The following is a 23,235-nucleotide window of genomic DNA, read 5'->3' as shown; positions in this document are numbered from 1 at the left end:
CTGATAGAAGGGATCTTTCCCACACCCCTTAAGGAGGCTGTGGTCTGTCCCCTCTTGAAAAAACCATCTGCAGATCCTGCTGTATTGGCAAACTATTGGTCGGTATCAAACCTTCCCTTCCTGGGTAAGGTTATAGAGTGGGCGGTGGCAATGCAGCTACAGGGATTCCTGGAAAACACTTCCACACTGGATCCATTCCAGTCCAACTTTCGACCAGGTCATGAGACAGAGACAGTTCTGGTCGCTCTCATGGATGACCTCCTGCGACATCTGGATCGGGGCGGCTCAGCAGTGCTGTTATTATTGGACCTGACAGCCGCTTTTGATACGGTTGATCATCAGCTATTGACTGGCTGTCTTGCAGACGTGGGGATTCAGGGGTCCGCCTTATAGTGGTTGACCTCCTTTCTCCAAGTTCAGGTGATAGGGGAGGAGTCATCCCAGAGGCACTCACTCATATGTGGTGTGCCTCAGGGTGCGGTTCTGTCCCCGATGTTATTTAACATCTATATGCGCCCCCTTGCCCAGATTGTCAGGAGATATGGACTGGGTTGTCACCAATACACAGATGGCACCCAGCTCTAGCTATTGATGGGTGGCCAGTCCGACTGTACCCCGGAAAATCTGGACCTGGCTCTTCAAGCTGTAGCATCTTGGCTCTGGCTGAGTTGGCTGAAGTTGAATCCGACGAAGACGGAGGTTCTCTATCTGAGCCAGGGTGGTCCAAGGGGAGGGGTCCAGTTGCCAGCTCTTGACAGGGTGCCACTGATACTGGCCCCTAAGGTCAAGAGCTTGGGTGTGCTCCTTGAGTCCTCCCTTACAATGGAGGCTCAGTATCAGCCACTATTAAATCCGACTTTTTTCATCTTCAGTGGGTGCAGCAGTTGGCTCCTTTCCTGGAGCACAACGACTTAGCAATGGTGATCCATGCTACGGTCACCTCAAGAATAGATCACTGTAATGCTCTCTACATAGGGCTACCCTTGACGCTGACTCAGAAACTACAACTAGTGTAGAATGCTGCGGCACAGCTGTTAATGAGGCTCCCTCGATGGGAGCACATTCAGCCAGTGCTGAAAGAGCTGCACTGGCTACCTATTGTGTTCCGAGTCCATTTCAAGGTGTTGGTATTGACCATTAAAGCCCTTTATGGTCAGGGACTTGTTTATCTGTGGGACCGCCTTTCCCCATATATCCCCCAGAGAGCACTGCGTTCAGGGACAAAAAATCTGCTGTCCACCCCTGGACCAAAGGAGGCCAGGTTGCGTTTGACATGAGCCAGGGCCTTCTCGGTGGCAGCACCAGAGTTATGGAACGCTCTCCCAGAGGCCATAAGGGCCCTGTGGGACATTCCTACATTCCGCAAGGCCTGTAAGACCGAATTGTTTCAACAAGCCTTCGATGCTTAAACTGAGAGAGAGCTGCCACCGGACATCAGCTAGAGTTTCTGGTGACCAACCATCTGAAAAACAGAACCGCCAACATAGTAATGGTACAGCACTGTGAAATAGTTTTTAAATTTTAATTGTATTAATGTTTTATAGATTTTATTGACTTATTGTTTCAAATTATGTAAATGAATGTTGTGAGCCGCCCTGAGTCTGCTTTTGGAGAGGGCGGGATAAAAGTTTAATGTAAATAAATAAATAAAATAAATGAGTCCATTAGCATCTTAAAAACCAACAAGATTTTTAGGGTATGAGCTTTTGTGAGACAAATCTCTCTAGTATCTGTTGAAGGGGGCTTTGACTCTTGAAAGCTCATACACTAAAAATCTTGTTGGTCTCTCGGGTGCTACTGAACTCAAATGTATTCTTTATTAACTCTTTATTGATGACAAAATGATTTTGAGATACTGTCTGCCACACTCAGCAGAAGAAATGCTGTTTGCTACCAATGCACAAATTATGCCACTTCCCAGGGAATGGTGATGAAGGTTTTTGAGAGTAGCTTGTGGTGGAACAACTTTCTTTCCTTTGTTTTGCTGTGCTCCTCCATAAGTGTCTTTTTTCTTGTCTAAATAAAAGCATGGAAGTTGTCAGTACTGTCAGGCAGGCACCTGCCGCAAGCAACAGAATTCCTGAGAGGACAATAAAGGTTCTTTCTAAAGTAATATGAACACAGAATTGTTTTGGTGCCTATTATGATGAATGAGTAATATTTGGATTCCCAGGTGTTTAGAATGAGAACTCCATCTGACAAGGAGAAATGATAATAAAACCATAGGGCCCATGTGGTGTGTGTTACTTTTTGCAAAAAAGCATGAGTCAGTTTTGGTTTTACTAAATTAATTATTTTCCATTTTCCACTGTAGCTCCCCTGACTGGGGGTGGGTTAACTAAGAGGCAATATTAGATAGACCCTCAACTGGTGCTTTAAAGGGACTATCCAGACTTTTTTTAAAAAAAGTATGTTACTAACATTTAGGAAGGGAAGGTGGCACTTCAAATCTCAGAAGCTAAGCAGGATTGGAAAGGAGACCATAAAGGAAGGCCCAGCAGAGAACAGCAATGGCAAACCACCTCTGTTTCTCATTTGTCTTGAAAGCCCTTTGCTGGGGTCACTGTAAATCAGCTTCAACTTGATGGCACTTCACACATGCATGCACACCAGCATGCAAAATGTAAAGTTTGTCAAGGACCTTCCAGACAGCAAATAGAGGGACTACACTTGAGAAAACGTAAAGTGTGGATTCCCCCCTCCCGAAGTAACAAAACTCAGCCAATTAAACATTCTTCTGCAAATCTCCTTAACAGAGTTCACCTTTGGGCATTTATCCACCATACAGCTGGCAGGAAGATTTATATGCAGGCTCTGTCAATGTCTGGCAATTGGGAATGTGGGTGAGGATGATGGGAGCTGGAGGCCAAAGTTATCAGAAGTAATAGAAATAGAAAAGTTAAAAGGTGTTTGTTTTGCTTTCCTTTCCAGGCAAACTTCTCTTTTTTGCATTTGAACATTAATATATGTTCTTATCATTTTGTCCCGCCCAGCCCGAGCGAGGACTGCACGAGGGGGACCCCCCGATGCCTGCCAGCCGTTCCCGCCCCCCGTCGCTGCCCCGAGAGCCTCTCACACCTTCCCAAGCCCCCGCGGCAGCCCCACCGCTCACCTGTAGCACCCGAGCAACGCCCCACAGCCAACGTGCTCGTCTCTGGGTTCGAGGAGCCTGGCCGGAGCGAGACGTCTGGGAGCAGAAGGAAGAAGCCAAGCCCAGCGCCAGGCAAAGAGGAGGAGAGCCGCCTGACCCGTGGCGGTGAGAGACGCCACACCCCAGCACGCTGCAGAGGTCTAGGACACACGAGGCACGCCCAGGCAGCCCAGCCCCGGCACACCTCTCCCGGGCATCTGGGGCTTTGAAGGGGGGAAGAGCCAGAGAGGGGTGGAACGCAGGAAAGGGGAGGACTGGGACGGGAGGATAAAAGGGAGGGAGGCAGGAGGTCAAGGAGGAAGCTGACGGGTGCTTATTGAGGCTGCCTCGCGAGAGAGAGTGACAGGAGCCGCTGCACAGCCAGAAGGGGAACGGGGGCCTGTGGTGAAGTAACCTGGCTCCCACCCCTGTTTCTGAGACCTCCGGGGAATGCCCACAGAGTGCCCGAGGGGGGTCGCCCGGGAAAGAGGGGCGATGGCAGCACCAGGAGACCGAGAGGGGTGCCCGGGGTGCGACACATTTATATACTACTTCTTATACTATTTGATTTCTTCAAGGTAAAATTCTCCTTTAAAGTGAAGATTAGTGGTTTTATTAGAGGACTGATTTAAAGGCTGATTACAGACCGGCCCTTTGGGTCGACTCAGAGACGCCTCTGAAGTCGACCTAAAAAACCCGGCCAGACGGCAACATCTGCCGCCTGCCCCTGTCCCGCACTTACCTCGTCCTGAAAGATGATCCACCCGGCTCAAAAAGGGACCACTTGGAAAGTGGTCGCTAGGGCGGTTCTGAGGCGATGCCTGGCCATCTCGAAGGCCGGAGAGTGCCTCACAAGCACCTGGGGAGCCGCAAGCGGGAAGCGTGAGTGTTCCAGATGCTCTCCGGCTGCCCACAGCCTACCCCTTTCCAAGAGCACCATCCGGAAGCTCCGGGGCGCTCTTCTTCCGACCAGCTTTCCTCGAGGTGGCTGCACGCCACCCCAAACTAGCCGTCTGTTATCAGCCATAGAGACCCAAATAATTTTGAAGTTAATGCAGAGCTGAGCAAACAATCTTATGCTAGTGATAGAAGAAGTCTTTTTAAAAATTCCTCTTGACTAACACCCTACAACATGCAAGACCAGTGTTCACCTGTGGGGAGGTCCCTCTAGGGCAGGGGTCTCCAACTGGCAGCTCAAGAGCTGTGCATCCCCTAGAAGAGTGAGGAAAAAGAATTGATCTGGACAAGGAAGGAAGGAAGCAAGCTTGATTTCTGGAGTTCTTCCAAGGAGGAGGAGGAGGAGAAGAAGTAGTTTTTAAAACTGCTTTTCTCGCTATATGTATGCACGTATGTATACGTAAACACACACATATACACATAGAGAAGAACCAATCTACAGAGAACATATAACAACAAGTGTTCACAAATTGAAGCATTGATAGAGAGCTCAGTAGTCAACATATATACAGAAGGAAGCAGGCCTCGAATTCAGTGGGAACTCACAGGAGCACAGCTCTGAAACCTTTCTGAGAGTTCCTCCTCCTCCTTCTGAGAGTTCCACCTCCTTGTCCATTGAATAGTATGTGCAGCTGCATAACAATCCCTGGATGAGTTCCACCACCTATTTTTCTACAAAATGACCCCTGGAAGGATTCCTTCCCTTTCCTTTAAACAGGTCTCTCATCTTTGTTATGATAGATAGGAATGAATCTTTCTTCAGGTGCATGTCATGCCAGAACCAAGAGCCAGTATGCTACAGTGACTGGTTCCCAAACTACTTGCTTTTAAAAGTAGACTAGAGGTGATATTCATGCAACTTATTGCCATGTAAGTTAAGGTTCTCCTTGAGCAGCCTTGATGTCTCAAAAGCTTTTTTAAAAGCCAAGTCTCCTGTCTTGGTTTCCAAAATTTTCTTTCTTACAGTGCAGTGTTACAGGATTCACAACAGGTATTTATTCTGTAAGGCTGTGGTTCAGTATGTATCTCCTTTGCATGTAGAAAGTCCTTGCCCCTTCTCTGCTGCTTGGCACCAGTGCATTCAATGTGCTGCTTCTGTGCTGCAGTCCCTACAGAAAGCCCCCATCCCAATTTTTAAATCTGAAAGATTATCTGATTTGAACTAAGTTCCTGTGTATTGCATTACCATTACCACAGCAGCACTTGTTCTGCTGGACAACTATGTTCCTTGCAAGCTAGCACACTCAGCACAGTTGACTTGACTGCAGAGATTCTCTAGGAGAATCTGACTGCTGCCTGGGATAGGTTTTTCCATCATAGTTGGTGCCCCTGGAGTTGAACCCCCAGTCCAATCCTTTTGGAAGTTGGGGGTTCTGTGCAAGAGAGGCATCAGAAGTAGTCCCACAGATTTGGTGCCTCTCACTCAAACTTCCTCCCCGCAGAGTCACTTTTCCCACTGTAATTACAGGAGGGAAAGTGACTGCATTTTTCTCGTCATAGGGTAAAAGGACCCTATTTGGGTGCCCCTAGTCCAATATTTTTGAAATTTGGGGGTTCTGTGGGGGAGAGGCTCCTGCAGCAGCCCTGCAAATTTGGAATGTTCACCTTAAATCACCTCCCCCCAGCCACACTTCATTATACCCTGTTTTGCCCATAGGGTATAATGGAGCCAAATGGCTGCCAAATTTTGGTGGCAATTCACAGCTGCTTCAGTCTGTTCCCAAATCAGGTCAAAGAAACTGATTGGGTTCTATATGGCCTGAAAACAGCTGAATCAACTGTTTTTCAGGGTTGTATTCAGTTCAGTCGAACCAAATGCACACCCCTAGTTGATACCACAAATAAAAGTTAACTTCTTATTTTTGTTTAATTCTATGCACTGTATGTCTAAAGGAAAGAAACATGTAAGCACACAAAATTTAATATCTCAGTCTATATAGGACATGAATAAATTGTGGCAATGTGTAAATGGAACAATGTCTGAGCCCCAGCCCCAATAACTCTGTATGAGTGAGGGCTTGTTATTAAAGAAACAAAAAGAGGGTGGCAGATGTGATATCCTGACCTACTAATAACACTGAACCAGTGTTCCTTCTAAACTGAGTTAGCTCACACATTTTTGTCTTAGCTCAGGAAAAATGTCCCCAGAGGAAACAAATTATCACAACTTTCATACCAGCAGCTCACAATGTAGAATTTTTGCTCACGAGACTCCACAGCTTAGAGGAACCATTGCCCTGAACCTGAGGAGAAAGTGGTGAACAGAGTATGACTGGAGATGGGCCTCACACCATCTCATATGGTTATTGTGATAAAATGGAGAAGAGAACAATGTAAGCCACTTCAGGTCAGCACTGACAAGAAAGGCAGGGTATAAATAAATAAATAAATGAAGTAAATAAATAAATGAGATTCATCAAATTAAACAGTAGTGCAATGGCATCTTTAAGACTGAAAGCTTGGGCTCGGATATATTATTTAAGTCTTTTAGTTGCCACAGGACTGCTGTTTAATTTTTCAACAGACAAACACAGCAATAATTCTGGAATAATGACATGTTATCATCAAACTCACATTAATGTAAAACTCGTTTTGCTATTGTTCCTCTTTTCCTAACACTCCAGAAAGAATGATTACTGGCAACAAATATGAGTTAAAGTAGAATTTATTATAAATTTGCCAACTGAACTTCAACTAATTATAAGGGCACTTTTACATTGCTGCCCAAACAAGGTGGAAACAGATTTCAAACAGTGTTTCTAAAAAGGAGGGGGAAAACAGGGAGGCAGCCATTTTTAAAATGCCCTGCAAAAGCCCTAGCTTAGCCTGCGGAGGCCAAGCAGCCGATTCACATAGCTAATCTGTTGCTAGGAAACTACATTTGGAAAGAGAGTTCAGGTTTACAGAGGCAATGTTATACAGTCTGGTCTGCCAGCCAACAAATATATTACATCAAAGAGAAACACAGGAGGAAAAAACAGGTTGCCCAAATGGAAAGCAATTTGTATAAGGAGGGTACAAAAAATGCTACACTTGGGCAGCAAAATCAAGATTAAAAAGTATGAAAGTGCCTGTGTCATTTTCATTCTCAACATAATAATAATAATAATAATAATAATAATAATAATAATAATAATAATAATAATAATAATAATAATAATAATAATAATAATAATAATAAAATGTTATTTATATCCCACCCTCCCCGCCAAGGCAGGCTCAGGGCGGCTAACAGCATTCATAAACATACAATACAATAAATATAGAACTTTAAAATTAACATTATTTAAAAACCAGTCAGTACATAATTAAATTTAACTTAATCTGACAGTGGCAATGGTATTTCCGACGCTATTTCTGTCAGTTTACATAGTAACACAGGTCCTTAAACAGAACCATATTGGCGGGTCCCTTTGTTAAACAACCATAACTCAGCAGTCCGTGTACACCAGCTTGAAGAGGGTGGTCTTGCAGGCCCTGCGGAACTGATCAAGGCTCCGCAGGGCCCGCACCTCCTCCGGGAGCTGATTCCATAGGGATGGGGCCGCGATTGAAAAGGCCCGTGCACGAGTGTTCTGAAGTTTAGCCTCTTTCGGCCCAGGGATGGTCAGTTTATTTTTCCCGGCTGACCTCAGTGCTCTCTGGGGCTCATATGGGGAAAGACAGTCCCTCAGGTAGGCCGGTCCTCGGCCATATAGGGCTTTAAAGGTAATGACCAGCACTTTGTACTGGACCCGGTATGTAATCGGCAGCCAGTGCAGTTTGCGTAGCCCCGGCCGTATATGCTCCCACCTCGGGAGTCCTAGCAACAGCCTGGCCGCTGCGTTCTGCACTAGCTGCAGCCTCCGGGTTCGGCACAAAGGCAGCCCCATGTAGAGGGCATTACAGTAGTCCAATCTTGAGGTGACCGTCACGTGGATCACTTTTGCAAGGTCCCGACGCTCTAGGAAAGGGGCCAACTGCCTCGCCCGCCTCAGATGGAAGAATGCTGACTTGGCAGTGGCTGCTATCTGGGCCTCCATTGATAATGAAGGCTCCAGTAAGACACCCAAGCTCTTTACCTGGTGCGCTGCTTTCAATGGCGCACCGTCGAAGGCAGGGAGAAACATGGGTTTCTGAAGAGGCTACCCAAAGGGTTTGCAAGTGTTTGGTCAGCCCCATGCTGCTTCTGAAATCATGGGGGTTCAGGCACTGATGGCCAACACCAAGAGAGTTTACTCCCCAGATCCTAAGACTAGTCAGACTACAAATGCTGCTTTGGTTACCTTTCATCAACCATAGATACCTCAGGATATTTAAATCTCCAAACTTTCACTAATCCTGATACATTTTAGGGCACAATTAGATGTTATCCCATTCCTGGTCCAACCTGGGGAGCTGAATGTGGCCCATTTAAAAATTTCTTGTGAACCTATTCCTAATTGGGCCCAAAGCATGGTAAGACCATGCCTCTTCATGTGCTGAAATAGCTGCCCCCACCGTGACTAATTCATAATTTGAAAACAAGAATGCAGAACCACAGCTTCACATAAACTAGTAAAAAATAGCAAACTGTGTAGCACTATAATAGCAGGTTATATTATATCCAACAACAGAGCTCTTAAAGCAGGGGTGGGGATCCTCCATCCTGAGGGCCGTATACGGCCCTCGAGGTCATTCAGTGTGGCCCTCAGGGATTGCTGGGCCGAACTGAGCCATGTGGCAGCCTTCCTGGGGCCTGACTGGCCTGCAAGAATTGTGGAACCAAGCAACACTGTGCAGCAGCCTCCACAGGGCCAGGCAGGGATCACAGGGCCCAGATAAACTGTGTGGCAGCCTCCACACAAAATTGCTGCAGGGCCTGGAAAAGTTACTGTCACAGTTCAAGTAAGTTTTCCCTCATTTCTTTATTTCTCTTTCTTTCCATTTCTTCCCCCCATTTCTTTGTTTCCCTTTCTTCCCCTTTATTTCCCTTTCTTTATTTCCCTTTCTTTCAGTTTCTTCCCCCATTTCTTTATTATCTTTTCTTCCCTCCATTTCATTTCCCTTTCTTCCACCCATTTATTTATTTCCCTTTATTTCCCTTTCTACCCCCTTTCTCCCTTCCTTCCTTCCTTCCTTCCTTCCTTCCTTCCTTCCTTCCTTCCTTCCTTCCTTCCTTCCTTCCTTCCTTCCTTCCTTCCTTCCTTCCTTTCTCTCTCTCTCTGTGGAGCCTGAGTGGTGGACATTGTGAAGAACTGCTGCTGGGGTATGTGGGTGCCTTTAAAGGTCTGCTGGGAGCAGCTGCAGTTTCCACATGAAGGGAGGGAGGGAGGAATGGCAGGGATGGGGGGTGGAGCCAGCTACCACCAGTTCAATTTGCACTTGATTTCCCAGATGGTGTGACCTAATATGCTAATGAGTGTGTGATTTAATATGCTAATATTATGGGATGTGGTCTAATATGCTACTGAGTTCCTGCTGGGCTTTTTCTACAAAAAAGCCCTGGACCTATGCATTTGCCTAGGGTGGCAGGCTGGGTGTGTGTGCGTGTGCCAGATTAGGCTCTCCCCACATGACTTCAAAAAAACAATTATTTGCATTAATTTTGTTGGCCTGAATCATTCTCCCTTGACAGAGCACTGTTTTTTAAGTTGATAATTTTTATGGCCCGCAAATGATGTTATAAATATCCATATGGCTCTTGGCAGAACAAAGGTTCCCCACCCCTGCCTTAAAGGGAAATGTCTATATACAATTAGAAGCAATAAATCCTGTATAGAAAGTCTAAATACAAAAGTCGTCTTCTTCAATCATGATGTCAATTTAATCCAGTAAAATCTAAGGGACTGGTTTTGGTTTCAAGAACCTTCATCAGCCAAGAGTTTAACTTTGCAGTTCAGTTCATCATGGCTTCAAGCTGTTGCAGAAGAGATTTAATAATAATAAAACATTCCTACTCAATTATACAGCAAATAAATCCTACAAGACACTTCATACTCACACATAAGAAGAAAAGATAACTTGCTATTTGAAGTACTAGTCCTTTCCTGTTTGGGGCAAAAGTTCCATTATTTTCTGGCTGCTATTTGCTTCTCCTAGCAAGCCATCCATTCTCTTCCACATATATCATTTCAATATGTTACACCTGGTAAATCTATTATTTCATTTAAAGGGACAACACCTATTTAACAATCATGTAGCAAAAATTTGAAATTACAATTTGTATCAATCCATTTTTCAAAATTTCAAATTCCTTTAAAGTTACAGAAACACTATACATCCTAAAGTTACAAAAATATTTCTTGAAGTTACAGAAATGCAGACAGTTCCATATTCTGATTTAGTCCTAATGGGGCCATTGTTCTTAGGGTGTGAATCCAGAAACACTCACAATGTAATAAGTACTTCTGGATATTCACTTGCACGTATGGACATGGTTCAAATTTCTCCAAAAACCAAAAAGGAAAGGATGTTGTATAGTGTTTCTGTAACTTTAAAGGAGTTTGATATTTTGAGAAATGAATTTATACAAATCGTAATTTCAATTATTGTTAAATAGGTGTTGTCCCTTGGGCCATCCCTGGCAGTGACTCTCCAGGGTCTCAAGCAGAATTCTTTCACATTATCTACCACCTGATTCTTTTAGCTGGTGATGCTGCAGATTGAACCTGAGACCTTCTGTGTGTGACTCAAATGTTTTTTCACTGAGCCACAAACCCTCCTCATCTGTAACTCCCCCCCCCCCAACTAATTCTTGAATCCTTCACGCAAGGGATCCTCAATGCCAAATTTCAAACAGATAGGAGAAAGCATCTCCCATTCCAGAGGTAATATTCCCCATACCTTCTTAGGCACAGAACAGTGTGGTTAAACATGACATCAGTCATGAAATTACTGTAAGAAAGTTACTGTTGGAAGGGAAAGTGGCAAGGTATCACCTGATTTCATCATATCTCGTAAACTAGTGGTTCATAATCAGACCAGATTATGTGTTATACATCATTTCTCAGACCTATTTTACAACTGGCATCCAGATTGAGGCATACTCATAATATTTTTATCATCAAAAGAATTTGGAAAAGTGTCACAAATAATTGTTTGTTCCTGAGTCAAAGAAGGCTCAGATTTAGAAGTTATAAAGAAAGTACCCCAACAAGCAGGTCTGAGCTGCTGGGAGTGACCAAAACTCACCGCCGAACAACTGACTCTTAGCTTACAACAGAAAACAGTGCTGGCCCACCCATTAGGCAAACTAGGCAATTGCCTAGGGTGCTGGCCTTCTGGGGGCACCAAATTGGGCACCCCGCACATGAATCAATGACATTATCAGTGCAGAGGGGGTGCCAGAAGTTAGCCTTTCCTAGCATGTCAGACAGTCTAGGGCCAGCCCTGACCAGGATGCAAATTTATATCCTACGCCAGCCAAGAGATAAGCACAGTATAACAGACAAATCATTATGCAAATTGTGAAAATGGCTTCAGCAAGGTTTTTTTAAAAAAGCTGAACAAAAAATTGAGACCAGGAGAAAAAATGCCCAGAAAATGCCCTCCGTAGCTACACTTGAGGAATTTCTTCATGTCTCTATGATATTTACAACAGAGATTAGGGGAAATTCCTAGAGTACCATCTGCAAGTGATGTCATATCCTCTCCAAACTCCTTAGACACCTCCCTCAAAATATCCCAGCATTTGCTGAGACACTACTGGCAACCCTATACTTATGGGAAGCACAGTCCTTGTATTCACTGAACTGATCTGATGAACTTTCTGCATGTGCAACTGTTTGCATGTGCCAAGAAGAGCGGGTCAAAATGAAATTTTATTAAGGCTTTTTGGTTGTCTCCATCTGCGGTCATCGTGTCATAATGGGGAAAGATTGTGCTTTTATATTCTTCTCAAATGTCACTTTATTTTGGGGTGATTTATTTATTTGAAATATTTATATATCTACCATTCTCTGAGGCATCCCAGGACCCAAGTGGGTAACAACATTGTAAAACAAATATGAAGCAATGTAATAAAACATTAAAACAACACTTAAATAACTTATGTAGTTGAATTCCACAAGGGCTTATGGGTGTGCTTGTACGTGTAAACAATAACAGCGATGACAACTCAAGATGGGTAGTCATGTTAGTCTGTCTATAGCTGTAGAGTATTGTAGCTGTCATCCAGGTACACCACCACCCCCTTGTGTATTCTCTCAACACTTCATTTATAAAGTTCATGAACACCCCCGGCGCCCCCTGTAGTCCAAAAGGCATTACTAAGTACTCGAACTGTCCCATGGGCGTGTTGAACGCCGTTTTCCACTCATCACCCTCCTTGATCCGCACGCAGAAGTACGCGTCGCGGAGGTCGAGTTTGGTAAACACCTTGCCCTCGGCCACGGTGCTCAACAGGTCCTTTATCAGGGGAATCGGGTAGGCGTTGGACATAGAAATCCCGTTTATCCCGCGAAAATCTGTGCAAAGCCTCAAACTGCCATCCTTTTTCTTGCGGAATAGGACGGGAGCAGCGTGGGGGGCCTGATGAACCCCCGCTTTAAGTTTTTGTCAATAAACTTTTTTAGTTCCTCCTTCTCCGCCCAGCCCATCGAGTAGAGTATAGCTTTTGGTAGTTCCTGCCCTGGTATCAGCTCGATGGCGCAGTCAGTAGGGCAGTGGGGGGGGTAGCTCGTCCGCCTCCCGCTCGCTAAAGGCCTTTTTTAGGTCTTGGTACTCCATCGAGATCGCCCCCACCTCCTCCATAGTAAGGCACAGTAATCTTCTTTTTGGGATTTATCCGAACTGGCAACCTGGCTGGATGGCAACAAAGGCTCCAGACAACGGAGAACCCAACACTCCCCCAGAGGAGAGGCCACTAGACCCGGGGATGAACGCGGTGAGACGCAAGATCAAAGACCCCGCTCATTTTTCTACGGACGCCTTCCCCTTGCGGAGTTGGAGCCCGAGAAAATCCACGGCTGCAATGGACGCCGCGGACCTGAGGTACCGGGCCCTCGCCACCGGCGTGGGGGGAGGTGAGGAAGACGCCGACAGAGAAGAAGGCCCCGGCGCCGGCTCCGGAGGCGGGGACCCAATCCGGGCCCTACGCAACGAGCTGTTCGACTGGGTGAAAGACATCCACGACCAAGTCCACATGTCCCGGGTGCAGATGGCCGAAGAAATGCAGCAGAACCTGGGCGCAATCCGCGACCAGATCCGCGCCCTGCAGGAGCCTTACCCACAGCCCCTGCGGCGCCGCCACCGGCCCCGGCGCCACCAGTACCGGTTGGACCGGGTGATGGAGGAGGGGGGGGCCCAGCGGTGCCACCACCTATCGCCCCGCCAGTACCACCGCCCGCCACCCCCGTCTTAAAGACTAACAAAATTTGTGACAGGGTATGAACTTTCATGAGTCACTGCTCATCAGATGCAGCTAGAATGCGAGTCCATCTGTCATTATAATTGGAGAGTAGAGTGATTTCAGATGCTGAAAGACAAGAACAGGTGAACAACAATAGCAGGCATGATTGATTTAGGTGTAATATTCAAAGGGGTAGTAGATGTGGAGAAACTGGCATTTGTGATGAGACAGGAAACCTAGATCTTTATTCAGCCCATGAGGATGCATTGTCTTCAGCTTCATTATCATTTGCTATTCAGCAGTCTGTCATTTTAATCTCCCTCTGAAATTTCTTTGTAAGAGAACTGCTACTCTTAGGTCAGCAACTGAGCCTGGAAGGTTAAAATGTTCCCCCACTGTTTTTTTAGTGTTGAGGTTTCTAATGTCAGACTTATGTTCATTTATTCTTTGTTGTCTGCCTAATGTAGAGGGTGGAAAGGCATTGCTGATACATGATGGCATAAATCACATTAGAAGATCAGCAGAAGTATGAACCTGAGATGGTATGGCTGATGTTGCTGGATCCATTGATGATGTTGCTATGATCTTTATGAGAGCAAAGTTGGAATCTTGGTTTGGTGCAGGCCTTGGTTTCAGAATCCATGATACTGTTGGTTTATCATTGCAGGTGAGAAGTTGTTTTAGGTTAGCAGGCTGTCTCTAAGCAAGAAAAGGTCAGCCCTCCCCAGTGCCTGTGAGAAGGGAGTGTCACTATCCAGCATGGGTTGTAGGTCATTAATAACACATTGAACTAGCTTGAACTGTGAGCTATAGAAAACCATCAGTGGTGTTCTGTTATCATTTTCTTTGGGCTTATTAGTATTTAAGCTACTACTGGTCTGGACTCTTGCTCTTTTCTACAGCAATGACAACTATATTTTCAACATGTATATTATATATGCAAACCTCTGCAGCAATATGAGTTTAGCAGTTATTTAGGCCACAAACCAAGTTGTTGCCCTTCGAGTTTTCTTCAAGCTTAATGGTGACTTATTTCCTCATACATGGCAATTTGCACTGCTACTGGCTTTGAATAAATCTGAATAATATTAAAGCTGCCACAGACTGGCTTGCACTGTGACTTTCCTATGTACTGTTATGTACACTAGCAAATGAGCTTATGGAGAAAGATTATTATGAGCCAAACTAAACATAAGGTAAACAGTCATTTCAGAGATCGAGGCTACACTTTTTTCATTGCAGTCCAGTCACAGAAGTGGATGCTGGCTGACCGCTCATCAATCCAGTACACTAATCTTTCTCCATATATACAAGTGAATCCCAGGAAGTCATTCAAAACAGGAGGCACTATACCCAGGAATGGGATCACACCTGCTGGTCCCACATGCCCATGTCTGCATGTCCAGCCACAGTTCTAATTTAGAAGTTCTGACACCGTCTGTATGCAGGGATATGCACATAGGCTCCTTCAGGACCCCCCCCCCCCCTTATTTTATTTTATTTTGTATGAAGGAGCACATTTGCATTCAAGGTTCACAGAATGCATTGGTATTCGTGAACAGGGTCGGCAGGCATGATTCTGTTCCCTTTGCCTGCATACTGAACATATAGTTTTTGATGTCTGCATAAGGGGAATTTAATGGTGTCAGCAGGCTGGGATCAATTGCAGGAAGGGGAAGGCCTGGACACCACTGTATCATAGCTGTGTGCTTCTAAGTTATAATAACTTGTTTTACAACATTAGTAGAGTTGTACTAGACTCCCCGAGGAGGTGCGGGCCCTGCGGAACCTTGAGCAGTTCCGCAGGGCCTGCAAGACCGTCCTTTTCAAATTTGCACACCCGGACTGTTAGGAAGATCAGAAATTAAGGAGCCGCCAACGCGGTTGAAGAACTATACCGCAGAATAACTGTATTTATTGAACTGGTTTTTAATGTTATTAAGTTTATTGTTGATGTTTTATATTGTTAAACTTAAAGGTTTTATTATTATTATTGTATGTTTTTATAAAATGTTGTTAGCCGCCCTGAGCCTGCTGAGGTGGGGAGGGCGGGATAGAAATAAAATTTATTATTATTATTATTATTATAGAGAAAAGACATAGGGGAGCGGCCATGGCTCAGTGTTACAGGATCTGATTGATAGGCAGAAGTTCCCTGGTTCATTCCCCAGCATCTCCAACTAGGGATCAGTTGGTAGGTAATGTGAAAGACCTGTGCCCGAGATTCTGGAGAGCTGCTGCCAGTCTTAGTATACAATACTGACTTTGATGAACAAAGGGCATTATTAGTATTAGGGCAGCTTCATGTGTTTATGTGTGTATTTGTAACAGCAATGACAACTTGTGTTGTGTATGTGATCTCCTTCCAGCAGTTTTCTCTCACCCTCCCCAAAAGCAAATTGGGGGCTACAACTGAGAGGATACAGCTTTCCACTGAGTTTGTGATACATTAGGCAGAGTTCAGTGTATTCATCAGATGCCCAAGTCAAATCTTGCCAGATCTCAGAAGCTAAGCAGGGCTGACCCTGGCAAGTACTTGGAAGGGAGAGCCTGACAAATATTTGGAAGGGAGACCTCCAAGGAATACCAGGGCCAGAACATAGAGGCAGCCAATATAAAGCCACCTTTCTGAAACATCTTAGTCCCACTAGGGGTCACAATGGCCGTTTTCGCACTGACCTTAATCGGCAGCGACGCCCCTCTTCAGCGCGCATGATCTGCGCGGATTTCGCACCAATTGCCACGGAGCACCCAGAAGAGCCGGAAAGTCCCGCGGCTTTTGCGGCGCAAATGGAAACTGGTTTTTGGCGGTTTCCATTTGCGCCGCAAAAGCCGCGGGACTTTCCAGCTCTTCTGGGTGCTCCGCGGCAATTGGAGCGAAATCCGCGCAGATCCTGCGCGCTGAAGAGGGGCGTTGCTGCCGATTAAGGTCAGTGTGAAAACGCCCAATGACTTCCAGGCATGCAAATACACACACACACACACACACAAATACTATATGTACTCTCTCTCTCTCTCTCTGCCTAGTGTATTGAACTCTGCCTGTATACTCTCTGTTGAAGCCCCAATTTGCATTTTAGGGATAGTGAGAGAAAAATGCAAGAAGAAGATCACACCAGATACATATTCATCAGAAAACCACTTCTGCTAGTACTGAGTGACAGTACTGGGTTAAAAAAAATTAAAGTACAAGAAAGCAAGAAACTGAGAAGCTGAGTAATTCTTGTCATCAGTCGCTGGTATAGTATTGATATCACTGCATTATAATGTGATACAGTAGAGAATAAACATCTCTATAGCCAGAACTCTATACCTAGAGAGAATAACTAGAGAGAACATTTAAAGTTCATGTGTAATTAAATACAATCACTGTGGAAGGGTATTTAATTGTGTTTTTCCACCACAAAGTATTAATTGCATAAATTTCATGCAATTGAATATCCTTACCTTATTATCACATTTCCATATTTCATTTGCTTTGGAGGTAAGTGATGTTGCCTAAATGTGAGTTACTTCCCCAATCTCTGAATCATCTTGCAGTATGCCATTGCTCTCGCTGTCTCCAGAGCCCACTCCATCACATTTGCAAAGCCTGCTGGCATGCGCACAGACACATGCACATGCATACCCAATTCTTCCTTCCACACACACATTTCTCCTCTGCATTTGTATTCACATTCATTATATCACATTTTAGAGGCTTTCAGCTGCACTTAAATGTGTTTGAGAACAAATCAAAAAAACTTAGATTGATTCATGAGGATTTGTTGCATTTTAATTACGGCATGTGTTTTCGAGTGATTTAAAGGCTGATAAGAGCTCGAAGCAGCCTGAAATTCAGAAAGGAAATGAGGAACATGACATTTTGAAAAGGAAACCAATTTTCTTCAACTTAAACTGTAGCTCATATAAACCAAATTATAAATATACTGTGTGACTGTAATGCTACAGAGGACCGCTTATGGAAATATGATTAGTAGTGCAATTTTCTCTGAGGTTTCAAACGCCTTTGGTTTTGGGGTTTTTTTAAAAAAAAACACAACTGTCTCTTAATGCATGCAAACTCAAACAAACTTCCCTATTTATAATGAAAATGAAATGGCAGATCCAAAGTGGGATGGCTGGAGGCAGTTCATCACCAACTACATCTGTGTCACAAGAAAATGGGGGGGGGGGCATTCTCTGTGCTAGATCCATGGAGAGCTCTGTTGGAGCTCAGGATTTGCAAGACAGAACATTAATTTGAACAACTACGTAAAGACATTTTGATGGCCATGCAATGGAATTCTAGAATATATATCCTGCATAAAATTCAATACCGGTAAATAATTCCTTTTTTACTAAAATAACAGGCTTAAATAGAAATGAAGAAGGAAGTCATTTTAAAGCTCTGGGGCTATTTCCTGGGGGGGGGGGACCACAATAATTCATTGGAACAGGAATGAAATTCAGATACTGTTGTCAATAATATACTTGATCCTTGGCTCAGTATTGTATTTCAGGGCAGGGGCATATACTTGATCCTTGGCCCAGTATGGTATTTCAGAACAGGTGCATATTTCTATTAGCATAATAAAAAGCAGAAATACTAAACATAAGCACTCCAGTCTAACAGAGTATGTGGCTTGTCTTTAAAAAGTTAAAATCATCCCAATCAGTTTCCTGTGAATTTCAGATTTTTTTTAAGTGTGTTGTTCATAGCCCTAACTACTGAAACAGAGAGAACACAGCATGCTCTACCTACCACCAGATTAGGAACACGAATGTGGAAACTTTTGCACAAATGATGACCCTAGTTGAATCATGGAGATACATATGTTTTTTTAAAGACTTGCCTATTTTAGAATCATAGAAATGGAAGAAATAAGAAAAAAACTGTCTTGAGCATGGCATCAAGGGTTGGTATGGTAGGGCTTTTGCTGAGACCCACAGCTCAACAGAGGGTCCAACTCTACTGGAAATGCTAAATCACTCTTCCATTTCCCAATGAGCAATGTATGGCAGGAGTCAATGTGAGACAATGGAGGGATCAAACCAAAACAGACTTACCAGTTTCGCACTAGACCTTTAATCCTGGTTTAGCCCTGTCCCTAAGCTGACATTCTACACTAAAATCATAGAATCATAAAGTCATGGAGTTGGTTTATCTGATTCTATTATTCTAGTGTAGAATGTCAGTTTGGGGACAGGGCTAAACCAGAATTAAAAGTCTAGTGCGAAATTGTCTTTACTCTCAGAGGTCTCTTCAGTCACTCCTCTCAATGGGCTTAGGTCCCTGCAATTTATAAGTGACTCCTTTCTGCTCCTTCTAGACACAACAGAATCAACAAAACTAGTGAAAGTACTAAAAGGTCCATGTAGAATAGGCATAACTAGAAAGTGAGCACAGTACTAAAGGGTACCCCTCTTTCCCAAGTTCTATCTGGGAGAGAAAAGATTCACTCAATGGTTTTCACTAACAAAGCAAACAGTTTAATTAAGAATTATCATTCTGATGCAAGCAAGAACAGATCCTGCTAGCATACTGAGCAAGATTCAAACCTTTATAGGATAAAACAGGCAAAAGGTCAGGTTCTAGGATTCCAAAAGAAAGTTCACCTATTCCATTCTTAGATGTAATACAAATTTCACCACACTCCCCATTTTCAAATTACACCCTGCATTCCTTCTAAGGAGAAAAGGAAAATAAACCCTTTAAACATTTTTCATGGGAGATAAGGATGGAACAGACCCTTGAGTCAAGGGCCTTGACTGAGAACAGGATGTTTACAGATCAGCAGGCCAACATAGGCTCACAATTTAGAAACCATTATAAGAATCTTAATATTACTTGACGGTGTAACTTTCAGGATACATGTAAAATTCCTTTAATACAGTTATAAGCGAGAAGAGTATTGTGACTGGGGAAGGAATTAGAGGAGGGAAATAGAGTGGGGGTTAGCCAGGGCTTAGGGACTGAGAAGTGATCTGTAATGAATGGAATAAAAACCTGCAGCCAGTTCTGAGCTCACCACCACCACCCGCTAACAGATTAGTTTATGCTATTTTGATCAGAGTACATCAAAGCAGAGGGAGCTTTCTTAATACTATAATTCTCAGTCATGCAATGAATGAGTCAATATGAGGCAGTCTGTCAACTTCTAATATAGCTTTTGGGTTCTAGGGGCATCTGATTAACCATTGTGGGAAACAGGATGCTGAACTAGATGGACCTTTGAGCAGTTCTTTCAAGGCATTTATACTGTCTGTGAAATCAGTACAAAAGGCAACATTTTCTAACTAGTGCTACATGTTAGCTTTCAAATAGTGCTAATCTAGGTAAAGTTGCATGCTTCTATGGGTGTGACTGTTTAGGATTGCATGGAAACACTGTTAAATCTAAATATAATCACGTCAGACACAAAAATTATTATCAAATATTAAATATTTAAGTAAATATTAAATATAGTCTCTTGTTAAATATTTGTGTTAAATATTTGGAGAATTTCAAGCATCAAAAATTGGAGAAAAGAAACAGGAAGAAAAAGGGGGTAAATTCATTTCTGCTCCAAATTTTAGTGTTTTAAAATGTTATCACAGTGCAAGAAACTCCTTCAACCAATACAAAAGATGAGTCAGGCAATTAAAATTTTACTTTGTATAATTCAGCAGAAAAAGCTTGGATAATTAACATCCCCCATATTAACTGGAATCACATTAAATGGATTAATGTAATATGCCATTGATATGAGAGGTGGAAAATCATTTATAGTTCCCTACTAGCCATGTGCAGATAAGTGCAAAGTTACTTTTGAAAGACCATTAATGGCTTTTGTGTATAAATGGTAAGTTAAGAAATGGAAGTCACTTAGAATGGCCTTCTGATAAAATGTTACAATTATATATAGAATATTACATTTTCTTGAAATAGGATAGAGGAGTTCTTAAAACATTACATATAAGGTGGCTGTAATTACTGACCTTTTCCTCCAACAAAACATATCCACAGTGATATTTTGTAAGAGGGCTCTGGATTGCCATGACTCTGGAAGGTGAATTAGGAAAATGATCACAAAAAATGCCCAGTACTTAAGAGAAGCATAGACAGGCACAGATCCCTAAACAGTAGCTCACTACAGAACCTTGCCTTATTAAAAAAAAACACAGTAAAACAGAGTAATCCAGTGATGGCACATATAAGAACATAAAAACATAAAGAGAAGCTGTGCTGGATTAGGCCAATGGCCCATCCAGTCAACATATTGTGTCACACAGTGGCCAAAACCCAGATGTCATCAGAAGGTCCACCAGACTAAAATCACAACTAAATTACAATCCTCAATTGCCTTTCTTTTCTATTATTTAAAATTCTCCTTAGTTATCAAATTCGCAAATCATCAAGTCATTTTCCCCCCTTGCATGAAAAAAGTCTATAAGGGATTTCCAAACTACCAAAAATGTAGATAATGTCTTGTTTGTAACCAGGGAAGTAGGTTTAGCCATCTCTGCATATTCCAACATCTTCTACTATGGGCATTTTTGTAGACTTTCAGTTCTGTGCATAAAGTAGCCTTGCTGCTGTTATCATTTATAAAAACAAAGTTCCATTATATTTTCAAGCTCTCTGTCCATCAGCCCTAAAAGAAAAGCTTCTGGTTCCATTTGTGTATTGATTTTTAAAATCTTCTTTAATAAATGTATTTGTATCCAAAAAATATTGGCTTTATTACAAGTCTACCACATATGGTTAAAAAGTCTCTTCATGCTGCTCACATTTCCAACATTTAGTCAAAATATTTTAATACGTTTTTAGTCAATTTGTAGACATATGCCAATGAAACATGATTTGTAAAAATTCTCCTAAGGATTAAAACTTAATGTAAATTTCAAACCCTTTAATCAAATTCTTTCCCATTGTTCCATTTGCGCATCATATCCAAAATTCTTAGCCCATTTTACTATACAATCTTTCATCTGTTTTTCTTCTGTTTCATATTTCAAGAAAAGTTTATACATTTAGCAACAACATAATAATCATTTGTACATAATTCCATTTCAAATACAGCCTTAATTTCTTCAAAATCATAGTCATTTGTCCATTTTAAATTTTTCTAACAAAAAATTAAAAAAAAATTCTAACAACTGTGCATAGAACAATCATTGACAATCATATCCTTCTCATACCAGGTCTTCTCTTGATTTCATTTTACATTCTCCTTGAGCAAAATCTATTACAATACATTAACCATTAATGTTTAGATGACAATTCTTGTCAATAAAAAGCTTTCTTGCAAAGAAAGTCACAAAGGTGTTTTTGGACACAACACAGGTTTATACTGAATCCATATCCTCAAAATCTTGTGTCTAAAAAGTCATGTTCATCTTAGTTTTTTCATACCACAAATAGCCATGCCACCAAAATCTGGACTCATGTCCCTCCAATTCTAGTAATCTTCCACTTCTCAATAACAACCATTCTTTCAACCAACCAAACCAAACAGCAGTTGGCAAAATACAATTTCAAATCAGATAAACCATATTAGGGTTTGTAGAATCTTTCGGGCTCAAGTGCCGTGTTCTACTGGAGAAAGTTTTTCTTCCAGACGTTTCGTTCTCGGCTGCGGAGAACATCCTCAGTGGCGTTGCAGCCGGAGCAGGCGCTCTGACCTTCTTGGCTGCTTTGCATTGAGTGAGGCCAGGGCTGCTGGAGAGCTGCTATTTCTAGGCTGGAGGGGGTGTGGTGAAAGATAAACCATATCTTCCTCTTTCTTTTACATCTTGTAATATCTTATATTTAATATGTGTTTTCCCCTTCCCACACAGATATGTCATTCTCCATTGTTTACATGATGTTGTCTTAAAAAGGAACTGGCATTGTCTGAAAAAGGAAAATTTTAGGTAAAAACATTCAATTTTTTTATCACAGCAATGACAATTGCAGTTTATCCCATTTTAAAAAAAAACTTTATTCCAAGTCTTATCTTTATCCAATTGTCTCTTGGATTGAACTATACTCAGTATTCCAACTGAGGCCACACCATAGATTTATACAGAGGCATTATGATACTGGCTGATCTGTTTTCAGTACCCTTCCTATTAATCCCCAGCATAGCATTTGCCTTTTTATTGCAGTCACATACTGAGTTGACATCTTCAGTGAGTTATTTACCAGGACTCCAAGATCCCTCTCCAGGTCAGTTACCGCCAGTTCGGACCCCATCAATGTGTATTCACAGTTGGGATTTTTGGCTTCAGTTTGCAATACTTTGCACTTGCCCACATTGAACCTCATTTATCAAGTTGATGCTCACTAGTCCAACCTTGACAGATCCCTCTGAAGCACCTCACAGTCCTCCCTGCTTTTCAGACTTATTTATTATGAGAACTGGATCTGACATAAATGAGACCTTGCAGGCCGGGCCAGGCATGTCATAAAATGTAATGGTAGGTAGCAGAGATATAAACTTCATAAAGGACACGGACAAACACAAAGGTTTAAAAAAAAAACCAACTTAAAATAAAACATGCTTAAAACATTAGCACTCATTGGTCTTAAAGGTGGTTTCTTTGTATCTCTCCCATGGGATCCAGAGAACTGGGCAAAGGAAACTCTGGCTCTTTCCTTCCTTCCCCGGGGGATTAAGAAAGGGAGGAGCCTCAGCCAATAGAAGGAAAAGAGGCTTGGCTCAGTAGCTGTGCTGTGAGGCTGAGAGAGCCTGGCAAAGCAAGCTCTCTCCTCACCCTCTTCCTCCCCAAGGGAAGAGCCTCAGACAATAGAAGAAAGAGAGGCTTGACTCAGTAGCTCTGCTGTGCAATTGAGAGACCCCGGCAAAGCAAGCTCTCCCTCCCCGAGGAATGA

Source organism: Heteronotia binoei, chromosome 2 (genome assembly GCF_032191835.1).
Source record: "Heteronotia binoei isolate CCM8104 ecotype False Entrance Well chromosome 2, APGP_CSIRO_Hbin_v1, whole genome shotgun sequence".
Lineage (NCBI taxonomy): Eukaryota > Metazoa > Chordata > Lepidosauria > Squamata > Gekkonidae > Heteronotia > Heteronotia binoei.
The sequence above is the reverse complement of the archived record's forward strand: the minus strand, read 5'-3'. Positions refer to the sequence as shown.